The sequence below is a fragment of the Salvelinus fontinalis genome, unplaced genomic scaffold (genome assembly GCF_029448725.1).
Source record: "Salvelinus fontinalis isolate EN_2023a unplaced genomic scaffold, ASM2944872v1 scaffold_0162, whole genome shotgun sequence".
Lineage (NCBI taxonomy): Eukaryota > Metazoa > Chordata > Actinopteri > Salmoniformes > Salmonidae > Salvelinus > Salvelinus fontinalis.
The window spans coordinates 262066-286167 of NW_026600371.1; the positions used below are offsets into that span (position 1 = coordinate 262066).

General features: G+C 43.0%; 7 non-coding genes across 7 annotated transcripts; all 7 read right to left on the reverse strand.

The window, feature by feature from the left end:
- Positions 1-704: 704 nt before the first annotated feature.
- Positions 705-776, reverse strand: trnae-cuc (transfer RNA glutamic acid (anticodon CUC)). Its single transcript has one exon. It is a non-coding gene; the product is annotated as a tRNA-Glu (tRNA).
- A 1002-nt stretch (positions 777-1778) lies between these two features.
- trnae-cuc (transfer RNA glutamic acid (anticodon CUC)) lies at positions 1779-1850 on the reverse strand. Its single transcript has one exon. It is a non-coding gene; the product is annotated as a tRNA-Glu (tRNA).
- Positions 1851-2596: 746 nt separating this feature from the next.
- Positions 2597-2668, reverse strand: trnae-cuc (transfer RNA glutamic acid (anticodon CUC)). Its single transcript has one exon. It is a non-coding gene; the product is annotated as a tRNA-Glu (tRNA).
- Positions 2669-4488: 1820 nt separating this feature from the next.
- Positions 4489-4560, reverse strand: trnae-cuc (transfer RNA glutamic acid (anticodon CUC)). The gene has a single exon. It is a non-coding gene; the product is annotated as a tRNA-Glu (tRNA).
- Positions 4561-6988: 2428 nt separating this feature from the next.
- trnae-cuc (transfer RNA glutamic acid (anticodon CUC)) lies at positions 6989-7060 on the reverse strand. Its single transcript has one exon. It is a non-coding gene; the product is annotated as a tRNA-Glu (tRNA).
- Positions 7061-12537: 5477 nt separating this feature from the next.
- trnae-cuc (transfer RNA glutamic acid (anticodon CUC)) lies at positions 12538-12609 on the reverse strand. Its single transcript has one exon. It is a non-coding gene; the product is annotated as a tRNA-Glu (tRNA).
- An 11421-nt stretch (positions 12610-24030) lies between these two features.
- On the reverse strand, positions 24031-24102 carry trnae-cuc (transfer RNA glutamic acid (anticodon CUC)). The gene has a single exon. It is a non-coding gene; the product is annotated as a tRNA-Glu (tRNA).

Consider the following 24102-nt stretch of genomic DNA (forward strand, 5'->3'; position numbering starts at 1 on the left):
TTTCAAAAGAAATCAGCCAAGACCTCAGAAATAAAATGTAGACCTCAGAAGGACACTGCAGGGCAAATCGTTTTGTAATTTGAAGTGGTAATGAAATTCCCTGACCGGGAATCGAACCCGGGCCGCGGCGGTGAGAGCGCTGAATCCTAACCACTAGACAACCAGGGAAGGATACTGCAATTCAAATTGTTTCATAATTTGAAATGGTACATACAGTTGAAGTCTGAAGTTTACATACACTTAGGTTGGAGTCATTAAAACTCGTTTGTCAACCATTCCACACATTTCTTGTTAACAAACTATAGTTTTGGCAAGTCGGTTAGGACATCTACTTTGTGCATGACACAAGTAATTTTTCCAAAATTTGTTTACAGACAGATTATTTCACTTATAATTCAGTGTATCACAAATCCAGTGGGTCAGAAGTTTACAAACACTAGGTTGGCTGTGCCTTTAAACAACTTGGACAATGACCAAAAATGATGTCCTGGCTTTAGAATCTTCTGATAGGCTAATTGACATAATTTGAGTCAATTGGAGGTGTACCTGTAGATGTATTTCATGGCCTGCCTTCAAACTCAGTGCCTCTTTGCTTGAGATCATGGGATTTTCAAAAGAAATCAGCCAAGACCTCAGAAATAAAATGTAGACCTCAGAAGGACACTGCAGGGCAAATCGTTTTGTAACTTGAAGTGGTACTGATATTCCCTGACCGGGAATCGAACCCGGGCCGCGGCGGTGAGAGCGCCGAATCCTAACCACTAGACAACCAGGGAAGGATACTGCAATTCAAATTGTTTCATAATTTGAAATGGTACATACAGTTGAAGTCTGAAGTTTACATACACTTAGGTTGGAGTCATTAAAACTTGTTTGTCAACCATTCCACACATTTCTTGTTAACAAACTATAGTTTTGGCAAGTCGGTTAGGACATCTACTTTGTGCATGACACAAGTAATTTTTCCAAAATTTGTTTACAGACAGATTATTTCACTTATAATTCAGTGTATCACAAATCCAGTGGGTCAGAAGTTTACAAACACTAGGTTGGCTGTGCCTTTAAACAACTTGGACAATGACCAAAAATGATGTCCTGGCTTTAGAATCTTCTGATAGGCTAATTGACATAATTTGAGTCAATTGGAGGTGTACCTGTAGATGTATTTCATGGCCTGCCTTCAAACTCAGTGCCTCTTTGCTTGAGATCATGGGATTTTCAAAAGAAATCAGCCAAGACCTCAGAAATAAAATGTAGACGTCCACAAGTCTGGTTCATCCTTGGGAGCAATTTCCAAACGCCTGAAGGTACCACGTTCCTCTGTACAAGCAATAGTATGCAAAACAACAGCAAAGGACCTTGTGAAGATGCTGGAGGAAACAGATACAGAAGTATCTACAGTGAAACGAGTCCTATATCGACATAACCTGAAAATGCCAGACTACAGTTTGGGGACAAAGATCCTACTTTTTGGAGAAATGTCCTCTGGTCTGATGAAACAAAAATAGAAGTGTTTGGCCATATTGACCATTGTTGTGTTTGGAGGAGAAAGGGGGTGTCTTACAAGCCGAAGAACACCATCCCAACCGTGAAGCACAGGGGTGGCAGCACCATGTTGTGGGGGTGCTTTGCTGCAGGAGCGACTGGTGCACAACTAGAACAACAGGGAAGGACACTGCAGGGCAAATGGTTTTGTAATTTGAAGTGGTACATATGTGCAATAACCTACTAAATTCATTGTGACAGGTTGCACAAGTAAACAAGTCGCAAAAGAGAAGTTCCCTGACCGGGAATCGAACCCGGGCCGCGGCGGTGAGAGCGCCGAATCCTAACCACTAGACCACCAGGGAAGGATACTGCAGTGCAAATTGGTCCACAATTTGAAATGGTACATACAGTGGGTCAGAAGTTTACAAACACTAGGTTGGCTGTGCCTTTAAACAACTTGGACAATGACCAAAAATGATGTCCTGGCTTTAGAATCTTCTGATAGGCTAATTGATATAATTTGAGTCAATTGGAGGTGTACCTGTAGATGTATTTCATGGCCTGCCTTCAAACTCAGTGCCTCTTTGCTTGAGATCATGGGATTTTCAAAAGAAATCAGCCAAGACCTCAGATATAAAATGTAGACCTCAGAAGGACACTGCAGGGCAAATAATTTGGTAATTTGAAGTGGTACTGATATTCCCTGACCGGGAATCGAACACGGGCCGCGGCGGTGAGAGCGCCGAATCCTAACCACTAGACAACCAGGGAAGGATACTGCAGTGCAAATTGGTCCACAATTTGAAATGGTACATACAGTGGGTCAGAAGTTTACAAACACTAGTTTGGCTGTGCCTTTAAAGAACTTGGACAATGACCAAAAATGATGTCCTGGCTTTAGAATCTTCTGATAGGCTAATTGACATAATTTGAGTCAATTGGAGGTGTACCTGTAGATGTATTTCATGGCCTGCCTTCAAACTCAGTGCCTCTTTGCTTGAGATCATGGGATTTTCAAAAGAAATCAGCCAAGACCTCAGAAATAAAATGTAGACCTCAGAAGGACACTGCAGGGCAAATCGTTTTGTAACTTGAAGTGGTACTGATATTCCCTGACCGGGAATCGAACCCGGGCCGCGGCGGTGAGAGCGCCGAATCCTAACCACTAGACAACCAGGGAAGGATACTGCAATTCAAATTGTTTCATAATTTGAAATGGTACATACAGTTGAAGTCTGAAGTTTACATACACTTAGGTTGGAGTCATTAAAACTCGTTTGTCAACCATTCCACACATTTCTTGTTAACAAACTATAGTTTTGGCAAGTCGGTTAGGACATCTACTTTGTGCATGACACAAGTAATTTTTCCAAAATTTGTTTACAGACAGATTATTTCACTTATAATTCAGTGTATCACAAATCCAGTGGGTCAGAAGTTTACAAACACTAGGTTGGCTGTGCCTTTAAACAACTTGGACAATGACCAAAAATGATGTCCTGGCTTTAGAATCTTCTGATAGGCTAATTGACATAATTTGAGTCAATTGGAGGTGTACCTGTAGATGTATTTCATGGCCTGCCTTCAAACTCAGTGCCTCTTTGCTTGAGATCATGGGATTTTCAAAAGAAATCAGCCAAGACCTCAGAAATAAAATGTAGACGTCCACAAGTCTGGTTCATCCTTGGGAGCAATTTCCAAACGCCTGAAGGTACCACGTTCCTCTGTACAAGCAATAGTATGCAAAACAACAGCAAAGGACCTTGTGAAGATGCTGGAGGAAACAGATACAGAAGTATCTACAGTGAAACGAGTCCTATATCGACATAACCTGAAAATGCCAGACTACAGTTTGGGGACAAAGATCCTACTTTTTGGAGAAATGTCCTCTGGTCTGATGAAACAAAAATAGAAGTGTTTGGCCATATTGACCATTGTTGTGTTTGGAGGAGAAAGGGGGTGTCTTACAAGCCGAAGAACACCATCCCAACCGTGAAGCACAGGGGTGGCAGCATCATGTTGTGGGGGTGCTTTGCTGCAGGAGAGACTGGTGCACAACTAGAACAACAGGGAAGGACACTGCAGGGCAAATGGTTTTGTAATTTGAAGTGGTACATATGTGCAATAACCTACTAAATTCATTGTGACAGGTTGCATAAGTAAACAAGTCGCAAAAGAGAAGTTCCCTGACCGGGAATCGAACCCGGGCCGCGGCGGTGAGAGCGCCGAATCCTAACCACTAGACCACCAGTGAAGGATACTGCAGTGCAAATTGGTCCACAATTTGAAATGGTACATACAGTGGGTCAGAAGTTTACAAACACTAGGTTGGCTGTGCCTTTAAACAACTTGGACAATGACCAAAAATGATGTCCTGGCTTTAGAATCTTCTGATAGGCTAATTGATATAATTTGAGTCAATTGGAGGTGTACCTGTAGATGTATTTCATGGCCTGCCTTCAAACTCAGTGCCTCTTTGCTTGAGATCATGGGATTTTCAAAAGAAATCAGCCAAGACCTCAGATATAAAATGTAGACCTCAGAAGGACACTGCAGGGCAAATAATTTGGTAATTTGAAGTGGTACTGATATTCCCTGACCGGGAATCGAACACGGGCCGCGGCGGTGAGAGCGCCGAATCCTAACCACTAGACAACCAGGGAAGGATACTGCAGTGCAAATTGGTCCACAATTTGAAATGGTACATACAGTGGGTCAGAAGTTTACAAACACTAGTTTGGCTGTGCCTTTAAAGAACTTGGACAATGACCAAAAATGATGTCCTGGCTTTAGAATCTTCTGATAGGCTAATTGACATAATTTGAGTCAATTGGAGGTGTACCTGTAGATGTATTTCATGGCCTGCCTTCAAACTCAGTGCCTCTTTGCTTGAGATCATGGGATTTTCAAAAGAAATCAGCCAAGACCTCAGAAATAAAATGTAGACCTCAGAAGGACACTGCAGGGCAAATCGTTTTGTAACTTGAAGTGGTACTGATATTCCCTGACCGGGAATCGAACCCGGGCCGCGGCGGTGAGAGCGCCGAATCCTAACCACTAGACAACCAGGGAAGGATACTGCAATTCAAATTGTTTCATAATTTGAAATGGTACATACAGTTGAAGTCTGAAGTTTACATACACTTAGGTTGGAGTCATTAAAACTCGTTTGTCAACCATTCCACACATTTCTTGTTAACAAACTATAGTTTTGGCAAGTCGGTTAGGACATCTACTTTGTGCATGACACAAGTAATTTTTCCAAAATTTGTTTACAGACAGATTATTTCACTTATAATTCAGTGTATCACAAATCCAGTGGGTCAGAAGTTTACAAACACTAGGTTGGCTGTGCCTTTAAACAACTTGGACAATGACCAAAAATGATGTCCTGGCTTTAGAATCTTCTGATAGGCTAATTGACATAATTTGAGTCAATTGGAGGTGTACCTGTAGATGTATTTCATGGCCTGCCTTCAAACTCAGTGCCTCTTTGCTTGAGATCATGGGATTTTCAAAAGAAATCAGCCAAGACCTCAGAAATAAAATGTAGACGTCCACAAGTCTGGTTCATCCTTGGGAGCAATTTCCAAACGCCTGAAGGTACCACGTTCCTCTGTACAAGCAATAGTATGCAAAACAACAGCAAAGGACCTTGTGAAGATGCTGGAGGAAACAGATACAGAAGTATCTACAGTGAAACGAGTCCTATATCGACATAACCTGAAAATGCCAGACTACAGTTTGGGGACAAAGATCCTACTTTTTGGAGAAATGTCCTCTGGTCTGATGAAACAAAAATAGAAGTGTTTGGCCATATTGACCATTGTTGTGTTTGGAGGAGAAAGGGGGTGTCTTACAAGCCGAAGAACACCATCCCAACCGTGAAGCACAGGGGTGGCAGCATCATGTTGTGGGGGTGCTTTGCTGCAGGAGAGACTGGTGCACAACTAGAACAACAGGGAAGGACACTGCAGGGCAAATGGTTTTGTAATTTGAAGTGGTACATATGTGCAATAACCTACTAAATTCATTGTGACAGGTTGCACAAGTAAACAAGTCGCAAAAGAGAAGTTCCCTGACCGGGAATCGAACCCGGGCCGCGGCGGTGAGAGCGCCGAATCCTAACCACTAGACCACCAGTGAAGGATACTGCAGTGCAAATTGGTCCACAATTTGAAATGGTACATACAGTGGGTCAGAAGTTTACAAACACTAGGTTGGCTGTGCCTTTAAACAACTTGGACAATGACCAAAAATGATGTCCTGGCTTTAGAATCTTCTGATAGGCTAATTGATATAATTTGAGTCAATTGGAGGTGTACCTGTAGATGTATTTCATGGCCTGCCTTCAAACTCAGTGCCTCTTTGCTTGAGATCATGGGATTTTCAAAAGAAATCAGCCAAGACCTCAGATATAAAATGTAGACCTCAGAAGGACACTGCAGGGCAAATAATTTGGTAATTTGAAGTGGTACTGATATTCCCTGACCGGGAATCGAACACGGGCCGCGGCGGTGAGAGCGCCGAATCCTAACCACTAGACAACCAGGGAAGGATACTGCAATTCAAATTGTTTCATAATTTGAAATGGTACATACAGTTGAAGTCTGAAGTTTACATACACTTAGGTTGGAGTCATTAAAACTCGTTTGTCAACCATTCCACACATTTCTTGTTAACAAACTATAGTTTTGGCAAGTCGGTTAGGACATCTGCTTTGTGCATGACACAAGTAATTTTTCCAAAATTTGTTTACAGACAGATTATTTCACTTATAATTCAGTGTATCACAAATCCAGTGGGTCAGAAGTTTACAAACACTAGGTTGGCTGTGCCTTTAAACAACTTGGACAATGACCAAAAATGATGTCCTGGCTTTAGAATCTTCTGATAGGCTAATTGACATAATTTGAGTCAATTGGAGGTGTACCTGTAGATGTATTTCATGGCCTGCCTTCAAACTCAGTGCCTCTTTGCTTGAGATCATGGGATTTTCAAAAGAAATCAGCCAAGACCTCAGATATAAAATATCAACCTCAGAAGGACACTGCAGGGCAAATCGTTTTGTAATTTGAAGTGGTACTGATATTCCCTGACCTGGAATCGAACCCGGGCCGCGTCGGTGAGAGCGCCGAATCCTAACCACTAGACCACCAGGGAAGGATACTGCAGTGCAAATTGGTCCACAATTTGAAATGGTACATACAGTGGGTCAGAAGTTTACAAACACTAGTTTGGCTGTGCCTTTAAACAACTTGGACAATGACCAAAAATGATGTCCTGGCTTTAGAATCTTCTGATAGGCTAATTGACATAATTTGAGTCAATTGGAGGTGTACCTGTAGATGTATTTCATGGCCTGCCTTCAAACTCAGTGCCTCTTTGCTTGAGATCATGGGATTTTCAAAAGAAATCAGCCAAGACCTCAGAAATAAAATGTAGACCTCAGAAGGACACTGCAGGGCAAATCGTTTTGTAACTTGAAGTGGTACTGATATTCCCTGACCGGGAATCGAACCCGGGCCGCGGCGGTGAGAGCGCCGAATCCTAACCACTAGACAACCAGGGAAGGATACTGCAATTCAAATTGTTTCATAATTTGAAATGGTACATACAGTTGAAGTCTGAAGTTTACATACACTTAGGTTGGAGTCATTAAAACTCGTTTGTCAACCATTCCACACATTTCTTGTTAACAAACTATAGTTTTGGCAAGTCGGTTAGGACATCTACTTTGTGCATGACACAAGTAATTTTTCCAAAATTTGTTTACAGACAGATTATTTCACTTATAATTCAGTGTATCACAAATCCAGTGGGTCAGAAGTTTACAAACACTAGGTTGGCTGTGCCTTTAAACAACTTGGACAATGACCAAAAATGATGTCCTGGCTTTAGAATCTTCTGATAGGCTAATTGACATAATTTGAGTCAATTGGAGGTGTACCTGTAGATGTATTTCATGGCCTGCCTTCAAACTCAGTGCCTCTTTGCTTGAGATCATGGGATTTTCAAAAGAAATCAGCCAAGACCTCAGAAATAAAATGTAGACGTCCACAAGTCTGGTTCATCCTTGGGAGCAATTTCCAAACGCCTGAAGGTACCACGTTCCTCTGTACAAGCAATAGTATGCAAAACAACAGCAAAGGACCTTGTGAAGATGCTGGAGGAAACAGATACAGAAGTATCTACAGTGAAACGAGTCCTATATCGACATAACCTGAAAATGCCAGACTACAGTTTGGGGACAAAGATCCTACTTTTTGGAGAAATGTCCTCTGGTCTGATGAAACAAAAATAGAAGTGTTTGGCCATATTGACCATTGTTGTGTTTGGAGGAGAAAGGGGGTGTCTTACAAGCCGAAGAACACCATCCCAACCGTGAAGCACAGGGGTGGCAGCATCATGTTGTGGGGGTGCTTTGCTGCAGGAGAGACTGGTGCACAACTAGAACAACAGGGAAGGACACTGCAGGGCAAATGGTTTTGTAATTTGAAGTGGTACATATGTGCAATAACCTACTAAATTCATTGTGACAGGTTGCACAAGTAAACAAGTCGCAAAAGAGAAGTTCCCTGACCGGGAATCGAACCCGGGCCGCGGCGGTGAGTGCGCCGAATCCTAACCACTAGACCACCAGTGAAGGATACTGCAGTGCAAATTGGTCCACAATTTGAAATGGTACATACAGTGGGTCAGAAGTTTACAAACACTAGGTTGGCTGTGCCTTTAAACAACTTGGACAATGACCAAAAATGATGTCCTGGCTTTAGAATCTTCTGATAGGCTAATTGATATAATTTGAGTCAATTGGAGGTGTACCTGTAGATGTATTTCATGGCCTGCCTTCAAACTCAGTGCCTCTTTGCTTGAGATCATGGGATTTTCAAAAGAAATCAGCCAAGACCTCAGATATAAAATGTAGACCTCAGAAGGACACTGCAGGGCAAATAATTTGGTAATTTGAAGTGGTACTGATATTCCCTGACCGGGAATCGAAAACGGGCCGCGGCGGTGAGAGCGCCGAATCCTAACCACTAGACAACCAGGGAAGGATACTGCAATTCAAATTGTTTCATAATTTGAAATGGTACATACAGTTGAAGTCTGAAGTTTACATACACTTAGGTTGGAGTCATTAAAACTCGTTTGTCAACCATTCCACACATTTCTTGTTAACAAACTATAGTTTTGGCAAGTCGGTTAGGACATCTGCTTTGTGCATGACACAAGTAATTTTTCCAAAATTTGTTTACAGACAGATTATTTCACTTATAATTCAGTGTATCACAAATCCAGTGGGTCAGAAGTTTACAAACACTAGGTTGGCTGTGCCTTTAAACAACTTGGACAATGACCAAAAATGATGTCCTGGCTTTAGAATCTTCTGATAGGCTAATTGACATAATTTGAGTCAATTGGAGGTGTACCTGTAGATGTATTTCATGGCCTGCCTTCAAACTCAGTGCCTCTTTGCTTGAGATCATGGGATTTTCAAAAGAAATCAGCCAAGACCTCAGATATAAAATATCAACCTCAGAAGGACACTGCAGGGCAAATCGTTTTGTAATTTGAAGTGGTACTGATATTCCCTGACCTGGAATCGAACCCGGGCCGCGTCGGTGAGAGCGCCGAATCCTAACCACTAGACCACCAGGGAAGGATACTGCAGTGCAAATTGGTCCACAATTTGAAATGGTACATACAGTGGGTCAGAAGTTTACAAACACTAGTTTGGCTGTGCCTTTAAACAACTTGGACAATGACCAAAAATGATGTCCTGGCTTTAGAATCTTCTGATAGGCTAATTGACATAATTTGAGTCAATTGGAGGTGTACCTGTAGATGTATTTCATGGCCTGCCTTCAAACTCAGTGCCTCTTTGCTTGAGATCATGGGATTTTCAAAAGAAATCAGCCAAGACCTCAGATATAAAATGTAGACCTCAGAAGGACACTGCAGGGCAAATAATTTGGTAATTTGAAGTGTTACTGATATTCCCTGACCGGGAATCGAACACGGGCCGCGGTGGTGAGAGCGCCGAATCCTAACCACTAGACAACCAGGGAAGGATACTGCAATTCAAATTGTTTCATAATTTGAAATGGTACATACAGTTGAAGTCTGAAGTTTACATACACTTAGGTTGGAGTCATTAAAACTCGTTTGTCAACCATTCCACACATTTCTTGTTAACAAACTATAGTTTTGGCAAGTCGGTTAGGACATCTACTTTGTGCATGACACAAGTAATTTTTCCAAAATTTGTTTACAGACAGATTATTTCACTTATAATTCAGTGTATCACAAATCCAGTGGGTCAGAAGTTTACAAACACTAGGTTGGCTGTGCCTTTAAACAACTTGGACAATGACCAAAAATGATGTCCTGGCTTTAGAATCTTCTGATAGGCTAATTGACATAATTTGAGTCAATTGGAGGTGTACCTGTAGATGTATTTCATGGCCTGCCTTCAAACTCAGTGCCTCTTTGCTTGAGATCATGGGATTTTCAAAAGAAATCAGCCAAGACCTCAGATATAAAATATCAACCTCAGAAGGACACTGCAGGGCAAATCGTTTTGTAATTTGAAGTGGTACTGATATTCCCTGACCTGGAATCGAACCCGGGCCGCGTCGGTGAGAGCGCCGAATCCTAACCACTAGACCACCAGGGAAGGATACTGCAGTGCAAATTGGTCCACAATTTGAAATGGTACATACAGTGGGTCAGAAGTTTACAAACACTAGTTTGGCTGTGCCTTTAAACAACTTGGACAATGACCAAAAATGATGTCCTGGCTTTAGAATCTTCTGATAGGCTAATTGACATAATTTGAGTCAATTGGAGGTGTACCTGTAGATGTATTTCATGGCCTGCCTTCAAACTCAGTGCCTCTTTGCTTGAGATCATGGGATTTTCAAAAGAAATCAGCCAAGACCTCAGATATAAAATGTAGACCTCAGAAGGACACTGCAGGGCAAATAATTTGGTAATTTGAAGTGTTACTGATATTCCCTGACCGGGAATCGAACACGGGCCGCGGCGGTGAGAGCGCCGAATCCTAACCACTAGACAACCAGGGAAGGATACTGCAATTCAAATTGTTTCAGAATTTGAAATGGTACATACAGTTGAAGTCAAGTTTACATACACTTAGGTTGGAGTCATTAAAACTCGTTTGTCAACCATTCCACACATTTCTTGTTAACAAACTATAGTTTTGGCAAGTCGGTTAGGACATCTACTTTGTGCATGACACAAGTAATTTTTCCAAAATTTGTTTACAGACAGATTATTTCACTTATAATTCAGTGTATCACAAATCCAGTGGGTCAGAAGTTTACAAACACTAGGTTGGCTGTGCCTTTAAACAACTTGGACAATGACCAAAAATGATGTCCTGGCTTTAGAATCTTCTGATAGGCTAATTGACATAATTTGAGTCAATTGGAGGTGTACCTGTAGATGTATTTCATGGCCTGCCTTCAAACTCAGTGCCTCTTTGCTTGAGATCATGGGATTTTCAAAAGAAATCAGCCAAGACCTCAGATATAAAATATCAACCTCAGAAGGATACTGCAGGGCAAATCGTTTTGTAATTTGAAGTGGTACTGATATTCCCTGACCTGGAATCGAACCCGGGCCGCGTCGGTGAGAGCGCCGAATCCTAACCACTAGACCACCAGGGAAGGATACTGCAGTGCAAATTGGTCCACAATTTGAAATGGTACATACAGTGGGTCAGAAGTTTACAAACACTAGTTTGGCTGTGCCTTTAAACAACTTGGACAATGACCAAAAATGATGTCCTGGCTTTAGAATCTTCTGATAGGCTAATTGACATAATTTGAGTCAATTGGAGGTGTACCTGTAGATGTATTTCATGGCCTGCCTTCAAACTCAGTGCCTCTTTGCTTGAGATCATGGGATTTTCAAAAGAAATCAGCCAAGACCTCAGATATAAAATGTAGACCTCAGAAGGACACTGCAGGGCAAATAATTTGGTAATTTGAAGTGGTACTGATATTCCCTGACCGGGAATCGAACACGGGCCGCGGCGGTGAGAGCGCCGAATCCTAACCACTAGACAACCAGGGAAGGATACTGCAATTCAAATTGTTTCATAATTTGAAATGGTACATACAGTTGAAGTCTGAAGTTTACATACACTTAGGTTGGAGTCATTAAAACTCGTTTGTCAACCATTCCACACATTTCTTGTTAACAAACTATAGTTTTGGCAAGTCGGTTAGGACATCTACTTTGTGCATGACACAAGTAATTTTTCCAAAATTTGTTTACAGACAGATTATTTCACTTATAATTCAGTGTATCACAAATCCAGTGGGTCAGAAGTTTACAAACACTAGGTTGGCTGTGCCTTTAAACAACTTGGACAATGACCAAAAATGATGTCCTGGCTTTAGAATCTTCTGATAGGCTAATTGACATAATTTGAGTCAATTGGAGGTGTACCTGTAGATGTATTTCATGGCCTGCCTTCAAACTCAGTGCCTCTTTGCTTGAGATCATGGGATTTTCAAAAGAAATCAGCCAAGACTTCAGATATAAAATATCAACCTCAGAAGGACACTGCAGGGCAAATCGTTTTGTAATTTGAAGTGGTACTGATATTCCCTGACCTGGAATCGAACCCGGGCCGCGTCGGTGAGAGCGCCGAATCCTAACCACTAGACCACCAGGGAAGGATACTGCAGTGCAAATTGGTCCACAATTTGAAATGGTACATACAGTGGGTCAGAAGTTTACAAACACTAGTTTGGCTGTGCCTTTAAACAACTTGGACAATGACCAAAAATGATGTCCTGGCTTTAGAATCTTCTGATAGGCTAATTGACGTAATTTGAGTCAATTGGAGGTGTACCTGTAGATGTATTTCATGGCCTGCCTTCAAACTCAGTGCCTCTTTGCTTGAGATCATGGGATTTTCAAAAGAAATCAGCCAAGACCTCAGAAATAAAATGTAGACCTCAGAAGGACACTGCAGGGCAAATCGTTTTGTAACTTGAAGTGGTACTGATATTCCCTGACCGGGAATCGAACCCGGGCCGCGGCGGTGAGAGCGCCGAATCCTAACCACTAGACAACCAGGGAAGGATACTGCAATTCAAATTGTTTCATAATTTGAAATGGTACATACAGTTGAAGTCTGAAGTTTACATACACTTAGGTTGGAGTCATTAAAACTCGTTTGTCAACCATTCCACACATTTCTTGTTAACAAACTATAGTTTTGGCAAGTCGGTTAGGACATCTACTTTGTGCATGACACAAGTAATTTTTCCAAAATTTGTTTACAGACAGATTATTTCACTTATAATTCAGTGTATCACAAATCCAGTGGGTCAGAAGTTTACAAACACTAGGTTGGCTGTGCCTTTAAACAACTTGGACAATGACCAAAAATGATGTCCTGGCTTTAGAATCTTCTGATAGGCTAATTGACATAATTTGAGTCAATTGGAGGTGTACCTGTAGATGTATTTCATGGCCTGCCTTCAAACTCAGTGCCTCTTTGCTTGAGATCATGGGATTTTCAAAAGAAATCAGCCAAGACCTCAGAAATAAAATGTAGACGTCCACAAGTCTGGTTCATCCTTGGGAGCAATTTCCAAACGCCTGAAGGTACCACGTTCCTCTGTACAAGCAATAGTATGCAAAACAACAGCAAAGGACCTTGTGAAGATGCTGGAGGAAACAGATACAGAAGTATTGTTAGTAAAACGTTTACTGTTGACAGGAGAACAAGAGGAGACAATAGGACGAGGTGGATAATTTTATAATAAGGCCGTTTAATTACATGTAAAGATATCTTAGTAAAATCTTGCAGCAAGGCTCTTTCTGTCTGACTCCTAGTGAATCGTCCGGAAAAGAGGCCAGTTTCCAGAATTGTACAGTACTATATAGACAACAAGGAAAGTAGGTAGATCTGCGAGTCCGGCCTTCCGATTGGTCGATCTGGGTCTTGGGTAGTCCTGATCAGGCCTGGTGTCCACGTTCCATTGGTTCCTGAGAGTTCTTTGTCCTGAGGTCCAACCATGGGTTGGGTGTGTCTGTGTGATTGTCATGGGGGAGGGGAAATGTGGGTGCCGTGTATATGTCCAATGTGTCCAGCATATGTCCAAGAGAAAGAGGGGGTGTGTATGTTGTGTCAACTTATAGGTAATGTTGAGAAGTTGTTAAAACAAGTTACCAATATCTAATACAATTTCTTACAAATCCCCCTCTTCACGTCTCACAAGAGACGTGACATAAAAGTATATAAAAAGACAAAACTAAAGGATAAAATTTGTCAGAAGACAAATTTTTAATTCCCTCTCTTCACGTCTCACAAGAGACGTGACATAAAAGTATCTTAGTCCTCAAATATATAGACAGGTCCAGCTTCCCCATCCTCAAGCAATGGGAACATTTGGGCCCTTTCCTGATTAGGGTCTATGGCGGCAGTTATAACACGGCTAGCAAGCGTGCGCGCACATGGTATGCAACAGCATCCACAAAGTACAAGAATGGCCGCAAAAACAGAAATTGATACTAGGATGGAGGAAACCAGCGTCTTAAATTTACCAAAAGCATCCATCCATGAGTCCCACATAGTAGTGTCCACTCCAGAATGCTGTTTCATCTTACCATTAAGGGTACGAAGTCCCTCCAATGCTACAGTTAGACTCCCATCCGTAGCTGTGTTATTGGGAATGAAAGTACAACACTGTTCACCAAACATTGCACAGACCCCCCCCCGTTCAGCCAATAACATATCAACCGCAATTCTATTTTGAAATGCCATCAGGGACGTAGCTGCCAATTGTCCATGGACCGCCTCGAAGCCTTGTTGAGTCCAATTGCCCAGTTTCTGGACATTAAAATGAATGTAGTTAATTCTCTCCACATTTTTATTAACTGTACACCACCAACAAAATGATGATTCAAACCCAGCTGTCACTTGGTCCGCCAGTTTATATTCATCTGGCACCCCCTAGGGAGACCAATAGCATCAATGTAAGTTGAGTCGTAAATGAGCAAGGACCAAAAAGGAGACCACTCCAATAACTACCCCTGGAGTGGCCAACCACACATTAGTAAACCAAAAAACGAGAATATGTTAAACCCTCAGGTCCATCCCTCTATGCAACCTGTACCAGGTGGGCTCGTCGCCACCCGGGAACTTCAAACCTTCACAACAGGGAGGACAAACATCACTTTTTATTCATTCAACATCAACTACAGCAAACCAAGGGTCCTCCTCTGTCAGCCCACTCTCCTGCGGAAGCTCGTTTTCGTATCAGCCTTTCCAACTGGAGCATCAAGCAACGGCATCATACTAGAGGCTCCTTACACATCTGTAACAAACTTCTTCAAACAAGGTATGATACAGGCAACACAGAAATGAAAAACCACAACTAGTGTCAGAAATCCAGTAATCATCATTGCAGTGTACTTACCAAAACAACCACCCAGCCAGGGGAACAGTCCACTCTCCTCCACACCTGCAAGACCCTTCATCTCCACAGATAACCTTGCCAACCCACTCAGAGCTTTTGAAATGCTCCCATCCGGACTAGTATTGTTAGGAACAAACGTGCAACACTGTTCTACAATCTTTTTACATACACCTCCCTGGTTGGCCAGACTTATGTCCAGTGTTAGTCTATTGTGTCTACTGGTTTGTGAGGCAGCATCCAATTGTTCAGCCATCCCAGTAAGTCCTGTGTGGGTGTGTTTATAATTGATCCAGACCTTTTGTTTTAACATCAACAATAGCTGGGCCAATGATGGGCATCAGATGCCACAGGCCATCATTCCTGGTTAATGTCTGGAATTCGTGGGGGACCCCTATTGGGACCCCCAACAGGTCGGTGTGCATGTTATCTGTACCCTCGGACCAAGGAGCGTCACGTTTCTGCCGTCTCCTGGGTTGGTCCCAAGCCTCTGTGTCCTGTGTAACTCCCAGAAGTTGATTAGCTATAATAATAGGCAACGGTGGTATCAGACTGGCCAAAACACATGAGCAACGACAATTTCCTTTCAAAAATGGGGTCAACCGCCTGGCAGGTCCACACATCCACCATACATCAGCAACACCTCTAGTTCCTAGTGGTATTAGTGATGCAGGTAGTAGCAGGGAGCCTTCCATAGTCTATACCGCTACCTGTGCCAGGGATACAGCTGTTATATCCCCCATATGCCTTAACTCCCCACGGTACCTTCTGGGGAGGGACCACTGGGAACACAAAACTCAGAGTTTTACACAGGGTTGAATTTGGCTCGAACTTTTCCAATATGCACATCCAACCTTCCCCATTACTTAGGACAAATGGGTGAGCAGCCAGAATAGGTCTGGCATGTCCACATACGACACAGTCTTTTCTATTAAGTGTTTTGTAGGCCAACCACATATTCTCCCTTTCCTCATAACCAGTTTCAGTCCCCAAATGTTCACTATCTGAGATGTCTTTTATATTTATTATCTGTACCAGATTGGAGAGCTTAGGTGATGGCGTGGGACTTGGTCTTGAAGTGGTGGAGGAGGCCGGCTGAACCCTGGTCCGTTGGAACTGGTGGTGGTTCTGGCAGCACTGCGATGGTATCATCCCCATCGTATCCTGATCAGGCAGCTCAGGACTACAAGCAGTCCTGTAAAACCCCACCCTCTCCCAGAGAACACATCATCAGCCAGAGATCAAGCAACACTTTCACTTCTATGAACGAACACAGTGAGGAAAGGTCGGGGGCAGGGAATTCTTCATTAAGGAGTTGATCCCCGAGCTCTATTAGCAACAGTTCTTCTCCTTAACTCTGTGATCATTCGGCAGTGTCCGTGTGTCTCACCCTCCAAGTGCGATATGCCCCCAGGTCGAGGGATTCACCTTCTCCCTTAATTCACCTGCAATGTATAAACTCTTGGACATACAGGTTTGGTTAGCAAACAGTTCCTCATTTGTTCTTTCTGATTATATATTTAACTTCTATGCCTAATTTTTTAACTATAAATGTTTAATTTTAAATACGTTTATTATCCAATAGGCCCCATCCTTTCCTAGTCCACAATGTACCCTCCTTCGTTTGATACCTGGCTATGGCCAGGTATCAACCTTACCTACTCTAAATAATAACTTAGTACATCATATTCTAGGAACGTCCCTTTTATTCCCCGCATATCCAATTCTCCCTTGGGCGTACATTCATATCTATTCTTTTCCAATTCTCTGTCAAGTGACTTATCTACTTTGAAATGTATCTGTCCTGCTTATATATGTTAACCCCTTTCTCTCCTATCTTATTTCACAGCCTACCTTGCTCATTTCCTGGTCCACCCTCCCCACTCTGCTCTCAAACCTTCAAGGTCTCAACAGTGCGGGGTAGACCCATCTGTCTGCCTTTTTCTATGTGTTCCTTTACAATATTAACTAAGTGTCTCACTGTTTTGACTTTATCTGCATGGATTTAAAAATAACAACAGGTCTTATAGTGTCAATCTTTAAAGTCCTAACATAACCTTAATTAACCTATCTCTATCTTCTAATGGCCAATACAAATGCTTACCTTATGGCCAAGAGTTATAAACTCTATTATAATCAATTTACCTCAAAACTAGTATCCCAAATGACACAATCTCATTATTCTCACTACATTTCCCCGCGAGTGATCAAGTCGCCGGAAAATGCAATGGAAACAGAAAACAGGTCAAAATGTTACACCTACATTCGTGTTCCATATCTAGACATACCAAAAGAACCCTTTATCTTCTCAAAGTCCCTTGCCTAAATAAAACTCAGAATTAAAACTCCTATTCCCATATGAGTGTATTCTTTTAAGATATCTTATCTCTGGGTACACGGAAACCCTTAACCTTAATGTTTACTCCAAAAAACTAAATTATGTCACCAGCATTCAACCAGGCCCCCCCGTCGGCTGGGAGACCATTGGGTGCTGCAATACTGCCATCTTCTGTCCATTCTCTGAACAGCTCTCCACCCACTCTTATTCAACCTTCTCAATTTGAGCAATGTTAGTTCCTTATTTTAACTATTGTTTTCCAAATTTTTTTTTTTTTTTTTTTTTTTTTTTTTCTTTTAATCTATTATTATCTAGTTAGACTAGAGTGTCCGTGACATACATCCATGGGGATCCGGTTATAGTTATTCTATTAACCATGTGAAAGTGCCCAGGGACACCCCAAATATCAGTAGGAATATCACAAATAAGGGGCCAGATATCCCTAGCCTTGCCCAGGGAGGGAGAAATATCCCTCTAACTGGGCGAGGTTCCTTTATCAGGGGAGGCGGAGTTTGATTCCGCATCACCTGAGTCAGAAATGTCTTCATTTGGAATCGAATTTAAGCTGTTTAAATCAGCTCTGACTTCTGTCAGTGTTCTAGAAGGGATTGGGGCTGGAGTGCAATGTGTGAGGTGGTGCCAAGGTGCGCCTGATTTACCTTTGACCTGGACTGAGTGTGAAGTAACCTCCCTCACTTCGTACTGTCCAGTCCACCTGGGTTCTAGCCACTTTCTCTTGTGGACATTAACCCCACCCAGTCACCAATTTTTACCTTCTGTGTGCCAGATCTCCCTTCTGCCTCCCCGTTGGACCTTGTGAATCTGTGTGGAGAGAGCTGCAGAAAGTTCCGTCAATTATCAAACATTACAATTTGCTGTACATCAAGGGCGGGCATATGACCTCCCTTCCTTGGTGAACCCAGCATGACTCCTCCAGCCATTGTCTCATGAGGAGAGAGATGGGTGCCTGCACCTGGAGAGGCTATCATGACCAGCAACGCCAGGGGCAGGACTTTAACCCAAATCAACTTCAAACCTGCACATACATTTGATTGGCGCGTTCCACGAGACTTATGAGATTGTGGCCTGTACACTAACCCCATCATTAAACAACATCCATTAATCAGTTGACATTTACACATCCGACCCTATTGGTACATGGAGCGTTTGTCATTAAACAACACACATGAGTTCGGTTTGCAGCCACTTAATGACCAATTTTGCATCCTCCCTGCTGTTGGTATTGCCTCAACCCATTTAGAGAACCTGTCTACCATAACTAACAGGTACCTTTTTTCATTTGTCACATTGTCTTTCCCCATATCTGTGTGTGTTGGTGAGTGGTTCGTTCCCCAGGTCAGGTCTCCGTTTCAGTTCCTGTGCAGCTCTTTCTGCACAGGAGTGGGGTAGACCTTCAGCATTGAGTGCGTCTGCCGTGTTTTTGTCAGTGTTGACAAATGTGATGTGTGATTGTGTGCATTTATTCTGGATTTTCGTTTTCCTTTCAGCGCTGAACGTGAATTCTTTGCTCATCAGATATGCTGCAACCCCATGGTGGGTGTGGATTTCCAATGGATGGCACATTATCATGTGGGCTGTTTTTCCAATAGCTTTTGCCACTGCAGCCACATACCTGGAGCATGTGATTTGTCCTTCTTCAATGTGGCCCAGTTTGGAGGAGTGATACATCAACACTCTACTCTCCCCCTCTAGGTTCTGGAAAAGGATGGATGATGTAAATCCTTCTTTTTCAGAAACATCCAGATGGAACTTTTTTTTTTTTTTTAGTCAGGTGCTGTTAGGGCTACTGCCACTTAGAGATCTGTTTTCAAGAGTGCAAAAGCCTTTGATGCTTCAGTAGTCCAGGTCAATGATGAGTGTAGGTTAGTGGTGAGCAGCTTCAGGGCCATGGGGCATATTCGTCAGCCATGCCCTGAAAAGGGGGAGGTGATTGCTGTTTCGGGTCTGGATTGGGGTGATTGTATGCGGGTTGAAGGGCCGCACGTGGTTGATACATCATTGGCCTGACTCCCCCTTGGTCTAGGGGCGTATCCTCGTGCCCTGTTTGCCACCCACTGATTTTGGGCCGCTGTCACTGGGTATGGACACTGGCGAGCCATATGTCCTGTCTGCTTACAATTGTAACAGCTCCCCCAGGGTCCAGTGTTCCTTGGTTGTTTTCCCCATGTAGACGAATAGCCTGGTTGTGGTGGGTAATAATATGGTTGTGCGGCCATCGGGACAGGTTGTTCCATCCCTGGTGCTGGCATGGGAGGTCCCTGTGGGGCCATGGGTGGTTGTTGTTGCTGTATCATTTGTGAAACCGTTTTTTCAATGATTTGTGAGATGTCTTGTTGATCTTCAGCCACCATCTGTTTCTTGGGTTTTTCTCCTTTCTGGGCCTCTTTCAATTGTAGTTTCAAAAGTTGTACCTGTAGGGACTGGACTTGTGTTTCAGCCCCTCCCTTATCCTTATTGTATTGGGTGATGTGATGATGTACATGGGAATTGAACTGAGCCTGGGGAAGTGCCATTAACCCCACCGTGGCCCTTAGTTTAGTTCGGACCTCAATGGGAGCGCCGCTCACCACCATCTCCTTCCACATGCTGACCGTGGTGCCAGTATGGTCATACGGTTCTTCATGAACAGTTCTCCATGTGGTCTTTGCTCTGTCTAGGTAGGCTGCCGGTTGTTCCCCTGGATTGATGGTGAAGGATGAAAGGGTTGCATGGTTTCGTTCTGTGGGATATGCCCTTCTCAACACTGCCCACAATTCCGCTCGGAAGTCTTCCTGGGCCAGTGCAGCCGGGGCTGTGGCAAGATCTGCCTCTCTTATCAGAGCACTCATGGTGGTATGGTCTGTTGCTCTAGCCAGAAGGGCCCTTATGTCACCTAGACAGAGCCGTAGGCCGGACGTCAGTGTTTGCAGTTGAAGGAGCCATGCAGAGGCACCCCCATGCAGGCTGGGTAATTGTCCCATCAAAGTGGTGAGGTCTGTTATTTTCCAGGGTTGGTATTCTTCATGCCCTCCGTCCGGAGTGGGTCTCAACGGCATCTGCATCTCCGACCCTTCTCGTCCTCCATGTTTGGGATCCCAATCTGCCCTGGACGAGACTCCCCTGCTGTTCTGTTCCTTGAGACGAACGGACTGTCTAATAGGTTCGACCAAATCCGTCACCTTCCCCATCATTACCCCTTTTATATGGTACGAGCCCTCTCCACATTCAGCATCTTCTATCATAGATCTGGCCCGTGCCAATGACTCCCTGAGGTCCCGCTCCTCCTCCTCTTCATCTTGTCCTGTTCTGTTCCCACCTTCATCGTCCTTGCTGTGGTTCCCTCTTAGAAAGGCCCCAGAGGGACAATGTCCTGGTGGCGACCATGACCCTTCAGTGACTATTTGACTTTCCCCCCGTGTTCTGTTTCTGAACCAGTCTGGGTTTGGAGTGGAAGAGAACTGAATCAGCTCTCTGTCTTCTCTCTTCAAAGGGCCTAGTTGAGACCCAACACCCCGTCCTTGTGGGTAGGTTGATAGAGACTCACTGTGTCCCTGTAGTGAGGCGGAGTTGGAACCCCCCCCACGTCCCTGTGTGTATGCTCTATCCCTCTCCTCCCTGTCTCGATGATCAGGCCTCTCTTCACACAGAAGTTGCCCTTCTTGGATCCCCAAAGTCATGCTTCCTTTTAGGTGTCCTTCATGCACCACAAACACTGGTGCCTGTACCACAGCAGGGGTCAGAAAGGGGTTTTGAGGGAGGTGAGTGAATGGATTTTGAAAATAGGGAGGTGGTGCTTTTTCTCTCCCTGTGGCAGTTCTGGGTATAGATGGGTGGGGGCCGATGGGGTTGCTGTGGTGGTAGGTGGGCCATCATTATTATTGGGCCCGCCCTCTTTGGTGTCAGTTGGTGCTCCAGTGACCACTCCCATCGTATCAGGTTTCCGGTAAGGGAGAGCTTTCCTAATTTCCTCAATTGCCCATAAACCTATTCTCATCTCAGCCTGTGCCTTTTCCCTTTGCTTTGTCCCTTCTTTTTTAAATAAGTGACTCTTATTCTTATCAACTTCACATTCTATCCCTTGCTTCACTGCTTCCTCCAATTCTTTCTCCATAATGAGGAGTTGCCCTTTTGATGGGGCGACTCCACTAAGGAAACCTGTTTGAGTCCATCTCAGCCTCACTTCCTCCCAAATCTTTTTAACGGGTTTGTAGTGTAATTTCCCGCCTGCTCTGTCTTTCATTCTCTGATCTAAATATTCGTTGAATTTGTGTTTGGGGACGATAGTCGTGGTCATTTTGTCGTTAAGCTATGTCTGGGTCTATTATTATCTTTGTATACTTTAGCCCGTTACTGATCGAAACCAGCGATGTATTTTTCTTCCCCTCACCTCCCCCAGTCTCGTGTCCGACTCGCGTGGACAAAGGATTTTATTGCCGTGTATTCGATGAATTATTTTCGTTTTCCAACAATATTTCAGCTATATCTCTTTGAAACAATATACGAATATATTCACGCGCTCCTGTTATAATTGGAATGACAGTTTTAGGTACTTTTAATAAAAAATATTATTGCTTTTCGCTAATTTAATTAATTAAATACTTTGGCAAAATATTTCAGAAGTTTCCTTTGGGGACAATATACTAGTAATTCAGGCGCTCCTGATATAATTGGAATGGCAATTATATGATATATAATTCGAAAGATATTATTTCTATTAACTTTTCCGATTTAATTTGAACTTTTTCCGATTAATTAAATACTTTGCCAAAACATTTCAGAAATTTCCTTTGGGGACAATATACTAGTAATTCACGCGCTTCTATAATAATTTTCAAATTGATTCTCACCCTTAGGGATTTATCAACAGCAGGAGAGGGAAAAATCCGGTCAACTCATCAGCAGAAAATAGTTGCTTCACAGCAATATATACACATCGACACGGCGGTCACTTTAGCACAGCCTCAACTAGCATATGGCTAGTTAGTAGCAATTGGTCTCGTGGAACGTTCAATCCCCCACATTGCGACAACACAACTTACACATACAATTACAACACAACTTACACATGCAATATCACATTAGATTTCTCACGTAACACCTAGCTAAGTATAGCTACTGCACGACTATTTGAATTCACATTAGATTTCTCACGTAACACCTAGCTAAGTATAGCTACTGCACGACTATTTGAAAACGTATTATATTAATTATGGATTCTTCACGGTACCCCTATCTGATCGACTGTCAAATATGGCTCGACTGTGTGAATCGTTATATATTTTTTTTTCTTTTTTTTTTTTATGGGTCTTCACGGTAACACCTAGCTGATTTGCCAAATCTAACTACTGCCCGGCTATTTGGATCCCATCTTTTAATTGTGGATTCTTCACGGTAACCCCTATCTGATCGACTGTCAAATATGGCCCGACTATGTGAATCGTTATAAAGCTTATCCTTCACTGTACACCTACTCGATCAGCATACCGCGTAGTGCCAGACTATGTGAATAAGTCTTTGACCTATTAATACTTAGATATCTGTACACAATGCCTTAAATTCTAAACAATTCCACATAAATTTAGCAACAATTCACACTCACTACAGTACTCCTGATCATTGAATTTAGATATTGGCTATAATACAATATACAGATTTTGGTTAAACGGGCATCTGCTCACCTCTTTAGTTTCGAGCTCTTTGATCAGTTTCCTGTGTGGGTTGAATCGCGATTCTCCCTCGAAAAGGTCACCTCTCCTCTGGATAAATTTCTCCCTCTCGTCTCCTGTCCGATGAATTTTCTATTGGGCCGAATACAAATATGTTTTGACCATCCTCTGCTTCCAAGTTTGTTAGTAAAACGTTTACTGTTGACAGGAGAACAAGAGGAGACAATAGGACGAGGTGGATAATTTTATAATAAGGCCGTTTAATTACATGTAAAGATATCTTAGTAAAATCTTGCAGCAAGGCTCTTTCTGTCTGACTCCTAGTGAATCGTCCGGAAAAGAGGCCAGTTTCCAGAATTGTACAGTACTATATAGACAACAAGCAAAGTAGGTAGATCTGCGAGTCCGGCCTTCCGATTGGTCGATCTGGGTCTTGGGTAGTCCTGATCAGGCCTGGTGTCCACGTTCCATTGGTTCCTGAGAGTTCTTTGTCCTGAGGTCCAACCATGGGTTGGGTGTGTCTGTGTGATTGTCATGGGGGAGGGGAAATGTGGGTGCCGTGTATATGTCCAATGTGTCCAGCATATGTCCAAGAGAAAGAGGGGGTGTGTATGTTGTGTCAACTTATAGGTAATGTTGAGAAGTTGTTAAAACAAGTTACCAATATCTAATACAATTTCTTACAGTATCTACAGTGAAACGAGTCCTATATCGACATAACCTGAAAATGCCAGACTACAGTTTGGGGACAAAGATCCTACTTTTTGGAGAAATGTCCTCTGGTCTGATGAAACAAAAATAGAAGTGTTTGGCCATATTGACCATTGTTGTGTTTGGAGGAGAAAGGGGGTGTCTTACAAGCCGAAGAACACCATCCCAACCGTGAAGCACAGGGGTGGCAGCATCATGTTGTGGGGGTGCTTTGCTGCAGGAGAGACTGGTGCACAACTAGAACAACAGGGAAGGACACTGCAGGGCAAATGGTTTTGTAATTTGAAGTGGTACATATGTGCAATAACCTACTAAATTCATTGTGACAGGTTGCACAAGTAAACAAGTCGCAAAAGAGAAGTTCCCTGACCGGGAATCGAACCCGGGCCGCGGCGGTGAGAGCGCCGAATCCTAACCACTAGACCACCAGGGA